Source organism: Saccopteryx bilineata, chromosome 1 (assembly GCF_036850765.1).
Source record: "Saccopteryx bilineata isolate mSacBil1 chromosome 1, mSacBil1_pri_phased_curated, whole genome shotgun sequence".
NCBI classification, from domain to species: domain Eukaryota; kingdom Metazoa; phylum Chordata; class Mammalia; order Chiroptera; family Emballonuridae; genus Saccopteryx; species Saccopteryx bilineata.
Window position 1 is genome coordinate 128,718,813 of NC_089490.1, and position 17,341 is coordinate 128,736,153.

Consider the following 17,341-nt stretch of genomic DNA (forward strand, 5'->3'; position numbering starts at 1 on the left):
GCACACTCACTGGTCTTCCTTCCCAGTAGACTAAGGTCTTGGTCACCTTTTTGTACCCATGTCGAGGACAGAGTCTGGCACATAGAAGGTGTTCTGTGAATGATTACTGAGTGAATGGTGCCACTCTGGGAGCCTAGGGCTTGCTCAGACAAAGAGCTATGCCCCATCTTTCTCTGGCCACCTTCCCTCATCCAGGTGCTCATGACAGGGAACTGATGAGACCCCCCCGCCCAGTCCAACACCGCAGGCCTCCATGGCATGCTGGGCTGGGGCTCCTTCCTGGGGTCTGCCAGCCCTGAGCTCCCACCTGCTGCTTCTCGCTAAACACCCTCTGGCCGTTTACCTGATGGCACTCCTCATAACAACTATAGCAACAATATTACCCTTTAATTAGGCAGTAATGATAACCAACTTGGTTGCCACTAAGGGCTCAAGACCTGAAGTTAAGCCTGACCTGTGGTGGCGCAGTGGGATAAAGCGTCGACCTGGAAGTGCTGAGGTCGCCGGTTCGAAACCCTGGGTTTGCCTGGTCAAGGCACATATGGGAGTTGATGCTTCCTACTCCTCCCCCCCCTTCTCTCTCTCTCTGTCTCTCCTCTCTCTCTGTCTCTCCCTCTCCTCTCTAAAATGAATAAATAAATAAATAAATAAATAAATTTAAAAAAAGACTACATCAAAAAAAAATTATTTGAAAAATGAAGCTTTCCCAATAAAAACGGTAAGTAAGAGTCATTTTTGCCCACCTTCTGAAGCTAAACAGAAATGATGTGCCATTCTATCAGCAGAGACAACTGAAGGGAGAACAGCAAGTGAGCATGTGTGTGTGTTGAAGGCCAATGGTAGTGAACAACACTCAGGGCCCACCTGGCCTGTTCATAAAAGTTCCTAAATAGATGAATTTCCCATGAAGTTTATTGGAAAGAATGGTGGGGAATGGAGAGGGCTGAGGCAGGCTGGAGGCAGAAGTAGGCAACTCTTTAAAAAGAAACACAGCCCTGGATAGTTGGCTCAGTGGTAGAGTACTGGCCCAGTGTGTGGATGTCCCAGGTTTGATTCCCGGTTGGAGCACACAGGAGAAGTGAGGCTTGACTGGCTGGAGCGATTTGGCCCCTAGCTCTAAGGATGGCTCTGTGGCCTCCACCTCAGGTGCTAGAAAATGGCTCCTGTTGCAACGGAGCAGCTTCCCCAGATGGACGAAGAATTACCGCCTAGTGGGCTTGTTGGGTGGATCCTGATTGGGGCACACATGGGAGTCTGTTTCTCTTCCTCCCCTCCTCTCACTAAAACAAAAAAAGAAAAAAAGAAAAGAAAAGAAACACGAGGCGCAAGATCTTCTCCATGGAGAGAGGTGCCCAGGGCTCTCTTCATGTCCCTTACAACCCAGCAGTTCACAGTGCCCACTTATTTAGACTGGACTCCATCTGGGGTGTGGCTCTAACACATATTTGCTTCTCTTCTATTTTTATCCTAACCCCTGGAGAAGGGGAGACACATGAACTCAGCCCCCCTACCCCTCCCCACCATGTTGTCTTCAGGCGAATAACCCACACTGGTTTTCTCAGGGAAAGGTGAGGCCAGGCTGCCACTCCGGCACCCTCCAGGTTCGCATAAGTCTTCCCCTACCTACCTCTCCTCCTTTGGGTGGGGCCTGGGACTTTGGCCTCAATCTAAAGGCACTGGCTGTGTGGTCTAGGACATGCTTCTTGTCTATGCCCCATGGAGGGGATTTGAGTAGAAAGTTCTAAGGTTCCCTTTGCATCTAAGATCCTATCCTCGCCTCCAGGCTGTCAAGACCCCCTGAGTCCCAGAGTAGAGAGATACCTTCACCCCTATTCTGTGAACCCATGGAAGGCAGAATCCTGATGCCTTACATGGATTCTTGGGGCTTAAGAAAATTAAATTTGGAAAATTTTTTGATAAATCATGGCTGCAGATGGCCGGTATAATGACTGACACCCATGAAGGTAGATAATGGAGAACTGATAGTGATCATATGCTGAAATGATCAGGTTAATAGATGCCACAAGATCAAGGTCAGAGATTCAACTTGGCCTCTCGGAGGGAAACCTTAGCTGAAGCTCTGCTTTCTTGTTAAACTTGACTCTTCATTATCCTCACCAGAACCAGCGTCTCCAGAATTCCAACCTGAGGTCTGGATCCTTGGGAGCTTCTGCTGGCCCCTGAAGATCCCACAGCCCAAGATGCTGACCCAGATGATAGACTGGATTTTCTGAGGGGGCTTCCTCTCCTCATGGAGACTGTCTACTTAGCTGAAGCCAGACATTGCTGCACCAGAAGTGGAGACTCCACTTGACCCCACCACTCTGGGAAGACAGAAAAGGGAGTCAGAGCAGCTGCAGGAATCCCTGCATGCCTTCTAGGTTCCCAGAAATGCATCTCACACACAGCACTGAGGGTCATCTTCCTGAAGTGTCCCATAAAGGGGCTGTGGCTCCCGCACCATTCACTGATCTGGGTCATCTCTCCACCATGGGGCTCTGGGTGGCCTGACAGCCTGGAGGCGAGCATGGAATCCTAGAAGCAAAGGGCACCTTGAGCCTCTCCTCCCTCCTCGTCTCAAGCCAGGGAAAGGGTGACTCTTAACTGGCCAGTGAAGGGGAACCACCGTTACTCATAGTAGCTCACATTATTGGTGACTTCTCCAGATAGCCTGTTGGCACGAACACATTCAGAATAATCAATCAATCCTCTGACCAAGGCTCAGAGGAGGACAATTTCCAGAAGAAAGAGACCCTAGGTCTGATCCATAATTTGTAATTCAGTTTCACTCTGGAAAATACCTGGGTCCCAGAATTCGATCAGTTCCCACCTGGAGTAACAAGGGCCTGTGCTTCCACTATAGCAAGCTTGACACCACTGTTCCCAGACTCCCACACTACTCCTGGCTCCCCTGTTCCTCATGACCTTCAAATGCTTCTTCACCTTTTCCCCAGCCCGGGCTTAGTCCAGTGCTAGACAGGGCAAAGCTAAGGAAAGCTATGTCTTTTTTCTCTGTCTTTCTCAAAAGAGGGAATTCTTCCACTTCCCCCCTTGGTCCAGAGGTCTAGAAAGATAAATTGGAGGAGTGAAGGATTCACGCATATGGGCCCAGGATCTATGCTAATTACATATACTCTGGACAAAGGCCCTGACTAGACACACACCCCAGCCCCACTGACAAAACTCCAAGGGTGACAAACAGTCAAGGATATCAATGTGGTCCTCTCCATGAACAACCGGCATCTGGTTTGAGGTTTGTCAAAACCTCAGGTAATGTTGCAGAAATAATCAGTGCATTAAATAATTGTCCCATGCTACAGATAGGAATCCTGGCACAGCGTCACTACTGATGGACACTTGCCCATTCTCTCTGGGTCCTCTGGGTCCCCGTCTGCCTTCCTTGCCCTCCAGAAGCCTGCGGAAGGTGATGATCTTCATGTCCAGGGCCAGCCTGGCTCCCAGCAGCGCCTGGTAGTCACAGAAGAACCCAGCCAGGTGCTCCTTCCACTGCTGCAGGGGCGCCTCCACCTCAGCCCACAGGCCTGGATCTCTCTGAGGGCAGCCTTGCCCGTCTGCTCTGCCTCCAGGGTGATGTCTTGTGGGGCAGTACTCTGTCAAGGGCCAGCAGCAGGCAGTAAGTGCGGCACAGGAGACCAAGTACCTGCCTGTACCTGGCTGGGCTTCTCTCTTGTCCGCTTTCATAATTTTTTGTGGAAGGCGTAAGAATACAGAAAAGTAGGGCAGAGGAATCCATCACCAGCTCGCCCCCACAATAGGCTATGACTACCAAATGGGTGCCCCCACCTGGTTTTCAAAGTCGGCAATCTCTGCTCAAAGTCTCTGGATGGCTCATTTTAGGTCACTGACCTTCATCTTGGTCACTTTGAGATCATCACTCTTTCTCTTGGCAGTGACCTGGAGCTTCTGGTACTGCGGCCTGGGAAAGGCAAGAATAGCATAGGGAGAGCCAGCCCCCGGACTCCTCACTGAGACCTCTAGCTGTCTGCCCAGTTTGGTCTCTGTGGTCGAAACAAACCCATAGAGGAGACATTCCTGTCTGCGAGGAATGTATGGTCTAGCTGAGGAACCAAAAAAAATCAGAAAACAAGGTCAGGCCTCCAGAAAATGTGCTTCCACAGAACTGGGGTGGACAGACAGAGGTAGAAGGAAGCTGGCCTGGCTGCCATGATACTAAGAATTAAGAGCTGACTACACTGATTAGAGAACCACCTTGGTGTCTCTGAATGTGCCTGGGTCTGCAGAGTCAGGTTGCCACCCGTCGTACAGGAGTGGCAAGTCCCCAGGAAGCCAGAGCCATAGCCAGTGGTGGCTGAGCCAGAGACTTTCACAGGTACCCTACCCGTTAAACTTTAGGATGGGACACATGAGGTCAGGGGACCCTCCCAACCACAAGGCCAATGGAGGGGGTCAATCCCTGTTGGCAGGAGCGGGACCTTTATATGTCTTCTGAGCATAATTCAGCGTAGGACACTTCTCCAGGTAGGCACCTTGGTCTGGTACAGGGCCTCGGCCTCAGCCTTTTCCTCTGGGCAATCTCTTCATACTGGACCTTGACCTCAAAGAAGATACTATTAAGGTCCAGGTACCAGTTGTTTTCCGTGGAGAGGACCACACTGGTCTCCTTGACTGTCTGCTGTCCTTGGGCCAGCTCCTGTGCAGCAGGACAGGCTCAGGCCTTGGGGAAAAGCACCCACCGTGTGGGCTTCCCAGTGCCAACTCACCACCAGTCACACAGAAGCTTGAGGGCAGCCCAGGGAGCCTTCTTCCTCTTCCCTGGTTTTCTAAGCAGGGGCTCCCAGGGAGCTCATACCCCAAACGCACAGCCATGTAGAAGACTTGGAGGAATTCAGTTTCCTGCTGCAGGGTGTCCACTCGGGCCCTGAGGTCCACTGTGACTAAGTAGGCACTGTCAACATCCTGAAAGAAAGGAGGCAGGCTCCGCTGTAGGCTCAAAGAGCTTTACCTGAATTGTCAGGATGCCATTAATAGTGCTACTCTAAAAACATCTAAAATACTGACAGGGTGAGAGCAATGCTCAGTGCACTATAACCTAGTGGTCATATCCTTAAGTTAAAAACAGGACTTTTGAACCAAGAGTTAGAGTTGCCTTCATTCTTTCTACTTCTCTAGTCTTGCACTCAGCACAGTGCTGGCTGGGGTGTTAACGGAGCCAGGGGCTATTCACAGCCTAGGAAACTGAGCCCAGCACACTGCGGGGTGAAGAGTGCTGGCACTAAGACCCGGTGGAGATGGCCAGCTTCCTCTCACCTTCTTCGGCACTGCAAAGTCATTCTCAGCATTGGTCCTACTGTTGATTTCTGCTTTAATATCTGATGGGATTCAGTAGAAAAGAAGACTGTTAAGTCTAAGATATTCCCTTTTCTTTGCTCTCCTACACCCTGAAGGTACATCCAACAAACAGATTCCTAAGAAGAAAACAAACAAGGATTCCTGGAAAGAAAGCCCAGTGTTATGCTCCAATAAGCTGGGAATTGATTACAACTTCTTGGATGCCCCGAGGCCAGACTGCTGAGCCTACTGACCCCGCCAAAACCAAAACCCATCCTGCCAAGTTTGACCGCCCCAAAATGTCCACCCCTCTGTCTCCCCAGCTGCTGCCATGGGCCAGACCTCCAGCTCCACTGGAGGAGATGCTGTTGCTCTCACCAAGACTGAAGATCTTCCCCGCCCAGCATAAACTTGGCAGAGGTCGCTACTCTTTTGGACTAACAGCAAGCTTCCTGTCTACTTCCAGCACCTCCTTCGCAGGATGGCAGGGCCACTGCTGAAACTTCCACTTTGGTTCTTCAAGGCATAGACCTTCCTGCTTGTGGTGACTCGAGATGGGAGAGTGACACTGAGAAGATGGAAAGATGTGTCTCAGTGTTTCCCTGCTGGAATATGGAAGGTTTCTTTACGTGTTTCCTGGAGTTGCTGGTGGGTTAAGGATATGGGTTTGGCTTCTTGAAGCTGAGAGTGACAAGAAAATAAATAACACCATCTACTTGGGAACAGTATATCAAATAATTATATTGCTAGTTAGCAGGGTTTGCTTGTTATTTATCTATCAACTATCAGCTAACCTTCCTCTCTGTCTCTCTCTTCCCCTTCCCCAGCCAAGGCTCCACTGGAGCAAAAGTTGGCCTGGGTGATGAGGATGGCTCTGTGGCCTCTGCCTCAGGCACTAAAATGGCTTTGGTTGCAACAGAGCGATGCCCCAGATGGGCAGAGCATTGCTCCCTGGTGGGGGTGCCAGGTGGATCCCGGTTGGGCGCATGTGGGAGTCTGTCTGACTGCCTCCCCATTTCCAACTTCAGAAAAATACAATAAATAAATAAATAAATAAATAAATAAATGTAAATGGATTAACTGCTCCAATCCAAAGACATAGGGTAGCTGAATGGATAAAAAAAGAGGACCTGTACATATGCTGTCTACAAAAGATGCACCTCAAAACAAAAGATACACATTGACATAAAGTAAAAGGATGGAAAAAAATTGTTATGCAAATGAAAATGAAAAAAGCTGGGGTAGCACTTATATCTGACAAAATAGACTTTAAAACAGAGACTATAGTAAGGGATAAAGAAGGTCACTACATAATGATAAAGGGAGAAATCCAAGAGGAAGAAATAACCATTATAAATATTATATATATGCACCTAATATAGGAGCACCTAAATATATAAAGCAGATTTTGATGGACATAAGGGAGAGATCAACAGCAATACTATAATATTAGAGGATTTCAATACCCCACTAACATCAATGGATAGAACCTCAAGAAAGAAAATTAACAAAGAAACAACAGAATTAAGGGATACACAAGATAAACTGAATTTAATAGATATTTTCAGAACCTTCCACCCTAAAGTAGCAGGATATACATTCTTTTCAAGTGTTCATGGTACATTCTCTAGGATAAACCACGTATTAGGGCATAAAATGAGACTCAACAAATTTAAGAAGATTGAAACCATATCAAGCATCTTCTCTGACCACAGTGACATGAAACTAGAAATCAACTATAATAGGAAAACTAAAAAACTCTCAAACACTTGACGACTAAACAGCATGTATTAAACAATGACTGGCTCAAAAATGAGATCAAGGAAGAAATAAAAAATTTCCTTGAAACTAATGAAAATGAGCATACAACAACTCAAAATCTGTGGGACACAGCAAAAACAGTCCTGAGAGAGAAGTTTATAGCATTACAGGCATATGTTAAAAAGCTAGCAAAAGGTCAAATAAACAATCATGCAACTAAAAGAACTAGAAAAAAAAAACAGCAAGTAAAGCCCAGAACTAGTAGAAGGAAGGAAATAATAAAGCTCAAAGTGGAAATAAATTACATAGAGATTAAAAAAACAATAGAGAGGATCAATGGAACCAAGAGCTGGTTCTTTGAAAACTAAACAAGATCGATGAACCCTTAGCCAGACTTACCAAGAAAAAAAGAGAAAGGACTCAAATAAATAAAATTAGAAATGAGAGTGGAGAAGTAACAATGGACACAGCACAAATACAAAGGATTGTAAGAAAATACTATGAAGAAGTGTATGCCAAAAAACTAGACAACCTAGGTAAAATGGACAAATTCCTTGAAAAATGTAATCTTTCAAAAATCACTTCTCTTGTGTGCCCTGGCTGAGAATCGAACCCAGGATTCCTGCATGCCAGGCCGATGCTCTACCACTGAGCCAACTGACCAGGGCCTCCATTTACATTTAAATTTATTATTGATATGTAGTTGTTTATTGCCATTTTATTCTTTAAAGATGTATTCCTCTTTTACTATATTCTTTTCCCCCTTTGTTCTGTTTACAACAGGCCCCTTAACATTTCTTGCAGCATTGGTTTGGCTGTAATGAATTTCTTGAGTTTTCTTTTTTTTTTTTTTTTGTCTGGGAAGCTTTTTATTTCTCCTTCAATTTTAAATGATAGCCTTGCTGAATAACAAAGTCTTGGTCATAGGCTCTTGTTCTGCATTACTTTGAATATTTCTTGCCATTCCCTTCTGGCCTCAAGTGTTTCTGTTGAAAAGTTGGATGCCATCTTTATGGGGGCTCCTTTGTAGGTGATAGCCTTTTTTTCTCTAGCAGCTTTTAATATTTTCTCTTTATCTCTTAGCTTTGGTATTTTAATTATGATGTGTCTTGGTGTAGATTTTTTTGGTTTCTTTTAATAGAATCTCTGTGCTTCTTGAACTTGTGTGACTTTTTCCTACATCAATTTAGGGAAGTTTTCAGCTATGATTTCATTGAACAAGGTCTCTTACCCTTGTTCTTTCTCTTCATCAGGAACTCTCTGATGTGGATGTTGTTTCTCTTTAGGCTGTCACAGAGCTCTCTTAGAGTTTCCTCAACTTTTTTTAGTCTCTCTCTTTTTTTTTTTTGCTGCTTCACTTCCATGCTTTCACTTATCTTGTCCTAAGTCGCTGATTTGATCCTCAGCTTCATCCAGACTGCTTTTAATTCCTTCCTGTGTAGTCTTCATTTCTGATATTGTATTTGTCATTTCTGTCTGGTTCTTCTTTATGATTTCCGTGTCTTTTTTGATGCTTTCAATTTCTTTACTGAATTGTTCATTAAGTCCATCCATTGTAGCTCTGAGATCTTTAAGCATCATTATTTTATACTCTGCATCTAGTAATTTGATTACTTCCAATGCGTTCAAGACTTTATCAGAGGATTTATCTTGTTGAAGCATATGACTTATGCTTCTCTGCCTACCCATTATTCTCTATGACTTGTAGGCTTCTTCCAGCTGTGATCTCCTTATCTAGTAGAGCCTCTTTGAAGTCTTGATTTGTTTGTTTTCTTCTCAGTTTTCTTAACTCAGTTGTAGTCTTGTTTACTAATCTAAACAGGGGGCTTATTTGGAGCTGTATCCAGGAATGCAGTGGATGTAACCTGAGACTCTGAAGGGCAGATCTGCCAGCTTCTCTCTGAGCGGGGTGCTTTTTCTGTTTCAGTAGGGGGAGATGTATCTCAGATCTCCATGGAGACCTGAGTTACTGCCCCTCTTCCCCACTTCCTGTTTTCAGCTTTGTCTTGTTGCTCTAATTGGAGCTGGAGAGTTTTCTGGAGGGGGGTCACCCAGAAACACTTTAGGTTTGTGCTTTGTTGAGGATTCAACCCCTTCCCCAGCTATGGCTGCCTCCTCACTGGATGAGTCAGCTTCTCAGGTCATCCCATTCACTCCTCTGCCTGTCACTGTCTGTCTTTCTCTCCCACTTTCCTTTTGGAAGACAAGCCAGCCCTCTCAGCTCAACTCATTCCCAGTTCCCCAGGCAAGTGGCTGTGAGCAATATTCTCTGCTCTTCTCCTTGTAATGAGAGCCCTTCTGGGCTCTTAGTCTCACCCCACTTTCATTCTGGAAGCAGGGGAGACCCACCATGCCTCGGCGCTCCCTACCAAGCTCGGTGTGGCTTCTTTTTTGCTCCTTAGTTTTGAAACCTGTTCTTTTAATCCCAAGTTGGTTTTTCACGCTGATTGTTCCTAAATTAATTTGTAATCCAAGATGCCTACTCTGCTGCCATCTTGGTTCTCTCTTACCAATGTCTATAAAAAATCTTGCTGTAATTTTGATTGAGATTTCATCAAATATATGGATTAATTTTGGAAGAATTCACATCTTACAACATGAGTCTTTCAATCCATGAACATAGTGTATCTCTTTATCTGCTTAAGGTATTTTTATTTCTTTTATCACTGTTTTTTATATTTTTGAGCACAAAGATAATACATAAATTTTAACTGTATATCTAAGCATGTTATGCCTTATTATCTATGTCTAAATATTATGCATGCCTAAAGTATAATACTGCCTAATTGATTTTAATTTCCAACTGTTTATTTCTATTTGTAGCCTGTAACCTTGCTAAATTCACATTTTAGTTCTAGTAGCTTTTGTGCAGAATCTTTGGGATCTTTTACATAGACAATCACATCTTATGTGAATCAAGTCAGTTTTATTTTTTCTTTCCAATTTGTATGGTTTTATTTCTTTTTCTTGCGTTATTGTTCTGTTTAAGAATTATGGCATGATGCCAAATAGAAATAGTAACAGCAGGTGTCCTTGCCTATTCCCAATCTTTTTTTTATAAATAAATTTTTATTTTAATGGGGTCAAATCAATAAATCAGTGTACATATATTCAAAGAAAACATGTCCAGGCTATCTTGTCCTTCAATTCTGTTGCATACCCGTCATCCAAAGTCAGATTGTCCTCCATCACCTTCCATCTAGTTTTCTTTGTGCCCCTCCCCCTCCCCCTCCTCCCTTCCTCCTTCTCTCCCCCTGCCCCCTGTAACCACCACGCTCTTGTCCATGTCTCTTAGTCTCGTTTTTATGTCTCACCAATGTATGGAATCCTGTAGTTCTTGTTTTTCTCTGATTTACTTATTTCACTCCATATAATGTTATCAAGATCCCACCATTTTGCTGTACATGATCCGATGTCATCATTTCTTATGGCTGAATAATATACCATGGTGTATATGTGCCACATCTTCTTCATCTAGTCTTCTATTTTTTTTTACAGTGATTAAAGCCTTTAAGCAAACTCTTGCCCAATATAGCAAGGATCCATAAAAGAGTAGTGTCCTTAACATGCTCACCAAGTCCAAGTTGGCCCCAACACCATGCCAAATCCCTGAAGAATGCAACCCAACCCCAGTTCAGTCTGTTAGGAGCTGTCACAAGGAACAGGAGTCCAGGAAAAGTCCACATCCAGGAAAAGTCCGCATGGCACTGGAATTGTTGTCACAATTCTACACTTTGCAGCTTACATCCAAGTCCCAATGACCACTGCTTCTAGCTGGTAATGATTCAGGTAGACTGGAAATGCCATCTGCAGCATGTGTGAATATGGAGCTTCTGTTCTCCTCTGCCTGGAGAGATGAGACCAGGTTGCTTTTCCCTGGAGCTCCGTGACTGTGGCTTGGTAAAGAGAACCTTGGGATACACTAAGCTGGGTGGCAAAGGTAGATTCATAATAGAAGTTGGCAAAAGGGGGAAAGAGAGCTCTAAATTAGGAGTAGGTCCCAGACTGAAATATGAGTGGGGCATTGAGGTAGGAGGAATAAAGGAAACACTATATATTAAACAAAGCAGCAGAAATTAGGACTATCAACACCCACAACAGAGATCTTTGAGGGAAGAATAAAAAACCTGACTATTCAGGCAAGACATAGTTAAGTGGCCCTTGTGCAAATGAGATCAGTTTACCTGCTTCTTGGAAGAAATACCCTAGGCTTGTCCACAGTGTTGTAGATGGGGCCGACAGCCCTGGGCACCTTCACCCTTCTATGGCAAACCCCAGCATTCTGGGCAAGGTTAGGTCATAGGTGGCTGGAGCAGGGCTGAAAGAGACTGAACCCTCCCTTAGAGGAGTGAGGGGGAAGCCTACCTTCCATTGTCCCTGTTTCCTCACAGCAGAGGCATGTAAGCCTGGCAGGCTTTAGCTCAATGACCTTCCTTTCCACTATTGAAGCAGGACCCAGATGGCATCCTATGAGACCCCTTTGGGGCATTGGAGCCTTTAAGGGCATATCCTAAAAGCTGGTAGTTCCCCTGATCTCTATTGGGTTTTTTCTGCCTCTAGGTATCTTAAAAGCCATGCTCAGAAGATCTCACTGAGGGGTTTGAGGATCCCCATCCACCTATATAAATATTTTCCATATATCTGGAGCTATTTGGAAAAAGAAAAAAACAGTGTAATTAGCTGGATCAAATAAAGAAGGTAGTAGTTTGCAGGCAAAAAAGATTTGGCATCTCCTGTTCATCAGCATTCAAAAGAAATTTAAAAAATTTTTAAGTAAAAAGCATGATATGGTAGACCCATAGGAGTTCCAGGATATGACTACCCTCTTTTAAATTTTTTTAAATTGACCTTAAAATATTTGCTGGGTACACTCTAATAATACCTTAACTTTAAGGATTGTAAGAATGACAAAATACAGTGAATGCTTTTGCTCCATATGCAGGAGCATTTTCAGTTTAACCAGTTTAGGAAATCCGATAATAGAATAATGCATACAGACAATGAGCTATAACATGCTTACAGCCTTTCCTGTTCTGACAGAGGTTACTGTAGATCGGAATATGTATCCACTGTAACATGGACATACGACTGTTTGCCAAATGAAGGTATATGAGTAACATCCATCTGCCAAAGTTGTCCTGGTAGGGGTCCTTGAAGTTTAACTCCAAATGAAGGGGCAGTATAGGACCCCTTGGACAGGATTTCCCAATCTGCCGTGCTGCTTCCTGGGAAAGTTGAAACTGTTTACACCGGGCTGCAGCGTTCTGGTGATGAATAGTATGAGACTGACTTGCTCGGTCTGTCATGGTTGCTCCATATAATTTTCTTTTGGGTAGCTTGATCAACAAGGGCATTACTAGGCCCTGTCCAGTTGGCTCAGTGGTAGAGCGTTGGCCTGGAGTGCAGGATTCTCGGGTTCGATTCCTGGCCAGAGCACACAGAAGCAGTGCCCATCTGCATCTCCAGCCCTCCCCCTCCCCTTCCTCTCTGTCTCTCTCTTTCCCTCCCACAGCCAAGGCTCCCCCAGAGCAAAGCCAGCCCGGGCACTAAGGATGGCCCAGTGGCCTCTGCCTCAGGCGCTAGAATGGCTCTGGTTGCAACAGAGCAACACCCCAGATGGGCAGAGCATCCTCCCTGGTAGGCGTGCCAGGTGGATCCCGGTCGGGCGCATGAGGGATTCTGTCTGACTGCCTCCCCATTTCCAATTTCAGAAAAATACCAAAAAAAAGGGGGGGGGCATTCCCTTGTGCTAAAGCTCCAGGGAGCATGGAGTGAGCTTGAATATGTCCTATAAAACGTGGAGCTCTATGTTGACATACAAGTCTTTGAAGAAGGAGGAACTGCTGAAATAGTTCATCAGCATTTGTCCCTAAGACAGCAGTCTTTATAGTGGAAACACCATAAGTAAATATTTGCTGTCTGTATATAGATTAAAAGAGGAATATGGCAAATGCTGAAAAGCCATGATAATGGCATATAACTCTAGACTTTGAGCTGATTTTAAGTTGACAGTTTCAGTATAAAGTTGTCCATTGATTTGCAAGAGCGATTTGCCATTTAGTGGAAGTTTCCCAGAGCCACTGTTGTTGATCCTTTGAAAAAAGGAACAACAATAATTTTGAGGCTCAAAACCTATAAGCTGTAAGGGTTGCCTATGCCCCTTGATAATCCAGGAGACAACAAGATCAAAATATGGAAGTGTATTCCATGGGCAATTAGATGGTTCAATGTGCCCAAGGTGTAGCTGCTCTTGTACCAATTGAGCAGCTGCCCTAACTTTCTCCTGAGAAAGGGGCCGTTGGTCTACCCATATAGGATTATCTGATTTCCAAGTAATTGAGTCTGCACAATGCATTATTGAGGTAGCAGGAGCTACCAAGGCCCCTATGCTAAATTTTGATATCCTAATCCACACCTTCTGGTATTGGGTGCCACTTCTATGGGGGTGAGAATTCCTCACTGTTCTTTCCCTAGTCCCTTGGTGGGCAAATCCCTGATCAAACATCTGAGTACTGACTAAACCATTAGGACTGACAAGCAATGCTCCCATATTTTTCAAAACATCTCTACCCCACAAATTAACTGGCCATCCAGGAAGCACATAAGGCTTAAAAAAATCCAGAATGACCTTCTTAATCTTCCCAATGTAGAAAACTAGAACTTTGTTGAGGGGATTTACTCTGCCCTATACCTTGTAACCTATTCCCAATGTTAAGGGCAAAGCATTAAGGACGTTGAAACTAGGAATGTGAATTTTGAATGAAGTCCCCAGTTGATTTTTAATGCACCACTTCTACTCCCAGAGCAGCTCTTGTATTAACAGCTATTTGTGAATTTCTCATCCATCCCTTAAATGGAGTATAAGCTCCTGCAGAATGCAGTCTCTTGTGAGTACTGGTACCCTCAAAATAGCCAAGTGCAGTACTTTGTCCAGTCATTGTCTAAAAAATAGTCACTAAACTAAAATGAAGTAGGATGAGGGGCTTTCTCTACTTGCTAGATGGGATGCTGCCCAATTCACGAATTGTTTAATAAAGTCATTGAGATCTTCAAATTTAAAACTAACTAAATAAATAAAATGAAATGAAATGGTATGAAAACAACACAGAGCTTTAGGTGCTCCTGACCACCCACAGGCTGTGTCTCTAAGCCTCCTTCCTGACTCTCTGTCCCAAATCCCTCAGTAGGTTGGCAGGATTAATGAATGACCCACAAAATAATACCCCCAAGATGAAGATCAGTATTTAAATCTTTCAAATCCCAGTGCAAGGCCTTCCCCACTTCACAGCAAGTAGAGAAGCATGAGCGCTCCATTCAATAGGGCTTCCTGGAAGAGGTGAGCTGTCCAAGGACTCTCATTTAAGTTGACAGGAAAGAAAGAGTTTGGTGAAGGTGAAGAAAGAGGCTCATTTGAATTCATAATAGGACTCCCAGACAGAGAAAGGGAGGGAACCACGAAAGGGAGTGTGTCCCAAAAATCTGCAACACCATCACAAGAGAAATATTTAGCCCAGTTTCTTATGGAAATAGAGCTCGTAAAACCCTTCTACTTGTGTCATCTTTTTTTGAAGCCCAGGATCTGACAAATCAATTTCCAGATTTGGGAGAAGATGGGCAGAGGCTCTGCAGGGCAGAGTGTGACTCATATTCTGACTTAGTCTCTTGGGACTCTTACGAGGGAAAGAAGAATATCTTCCTGGAGCCGGTCCCTCACTCCATTACCTACTTACAATCAGATTTCTCTCAGGCTTCAGGCCTGTATCCCTGAGTTACCCTACAAGGCTAATTTTATTTAGAATCCAACCTGAAAGTAGCAAATGTCTGAGTAGATTTGAAAAGAATGGTTGTGTTCCAGGTGGGATAGGAATGAGGAGCTATGAGCCGTAGGAGTCTCACACCACCAACAGTCTCAGGAATATAAGCTGCCCCCTTAGCTGCTTCACTATCTCTCCCCTCAGAAAGTTATCAAATGGCTCACCATTCCTGAAGCATTCCAGCAGTGCACGCATCAAGGGCGGAGGCCTGGTTCTATGCCCACCCTGGGCCTTATCTGTTTTCTGACTTAAATCAGAGGTTCAAATTTATTGACTGCAAAAGCTTCCTTCCAGCCCCAAGTGTCTAGGGCACTAGTCCCTGTTTAGGGTCATGTTTATGTTTGCATGGTATACACACCCTAAGACAGCTGGGCGCCTCGCATTTCTCCTTCCCAGTCTAAGCCCTCTCCTCCCCAGACCTCTCCCACTTGACCAAGGACCCTTCTCTGAGCACCAGATCATCCTGGAATAATCAACTTCAAGTATTGTCGCCTGTAGGCTTCAAGCTTTTCCTGTCCAGCACCCTCAAATCTGGGGCCAGCCAGTCTGGGGACAAATGAAGCCACTTATTGTCTTCTCTTATATTTCTTTTTTATTTTCTTCTTCTTCTTTTCTAAGTGAGACAGACTCCCGCATGCACCCTGACAAGGATATACCCGGCAACTCCCATCCGGGGCTGATGTTCTTCTCATCTAGTGCCATGCTCACCACTGAGCTATTTTTAGTGCCTGAGGCACAGGCTCCACAGAGCCATCCTCAGCTCCCAGGACTGATAAGCTCAAACCAATCAAGCCATGGCTGTGGGAGGGAAAGAGGGAGAAAGAGTGAGAGAGAGAGAGAAAGAAAGTGGCGGGAGAAGGGTGGAGAAGTAGATGATCACTTCTCTTGTGTGCCTTGATGGGGAATTGAACCCTGGATGCCTGACACTCTGGGCCAAGACTCTACCAATGAGTCAACCGGCCAGGGCTTCCTCTTTCATTTCTCACAACTATCTCTACAGACTCTAGGAACAGAGAGAGACTCTCAGACTCTAAAAACCTCACCAAAGTTTTAAAGCTAGAGTAGAATGAAAGAGAAAAGAATCCCTTAGTATTTTGTTTCTCAGTTGTTTTCAGCCACTTCTGCTGCATCTGAACACTACATATATGAAGCTCTGTCTGATCCAACTGGAGCTTCCAACTCCCATTTGTGTAACTCTAGCCAGTCAAATACCAACCCCAAGAGCTCATCCCACCTGCCTGGCCATTCCTGAGCTCCCAAGAGGTTCTGGTCAGGTGACAAGGCCATCTGGGGGAAAGGGATTAAAATCATCTTCACACTTACAGGAGAAGGCTGCCCTGCTTGAGATATGCTGGGGAAGGGGCTCCCAGAGGGTTGCTGGATGAGAGGGGAAAGATGGGTTCATTATCTGCTGAATGCTTTGGGAGAGTTCTCTGATGGGAGTGGGGAGTGTTCTATGAAAATAGCAATCTCTTATTTTGGAGGTCACTTTATAGTCTCAGAGGCTTCCCCAACTATTCTCCTTCAGCCTTGTTGAGACCCCCCCACGGGAGCATTGGACGGCAGGGACAAAGAGAACCCATGACCTAGGTCAGGCTGAGGAAATTCTGTCCTGGAAGGTCAGAGCTGCAGACAGCCTAGATGGAAGCTGAGGGGCTCAGCTGGTTCGTCTGAGGAGAAGGGGCCTCAGATCAGAGCTTCTGTCAGAATGGACAGGAGTAGGGGGCAGTCTAAGGAAATGCTTGTTAAGAATAGTAACCTCTCCTGGAAAAGATAATTTTCCACAAATACCCCTGTTGACTCCCTGGTGATATTTATTACAGTAATATAATGCTATAGTAAATAAGTATATAGGAATATAGAAAAATATAGAAAGTATATAGAAATAAGTTAGGATATAATATTAAAAGCCATTAAGGCAAGTGAAGAAGGCTATGCCCTCTGGGTGAGAGCTAATCTAGTGTGTAGAGATATGATAGGCAAGACCATGCCCTCTACACAGGGCCCAGTTATTGTGTATGCGAAATAATATGTAGATAAAAAGAACTCCCTGGGAGGAACTCCCTAAAAGCGGATTGATGTGATAATCCTGTAGATTGACACCTGTTAGAAGGCATATGCCAGAAAGGGTACTAAAGCGGAGGGGACCCCAGCTGCAGCCAGTCATCCACACTCCAGTGTTGAACGTGGACTGTCTCCACACTGCTCTGACCAAGGACAGCCAAGAGGAGCACGCTGACAGGGCCCTATTCAGCTGTACCCAGGCACACCATAGGATCAGTGAGTAATAAACTGATTGTGTGATTCTTGCAAATAACTTGTGTGTTGGTCATGTCTTTCTTCTGGGGGTGATTGATTTTACTACCGATAAGTAGAATCCTCATAGCCACCTCAAGAGTAGTCTCGAAGAGGCCCCCAGCCCTGCCATTAAGCAGGAGTGTCCCACTGCACAAGGA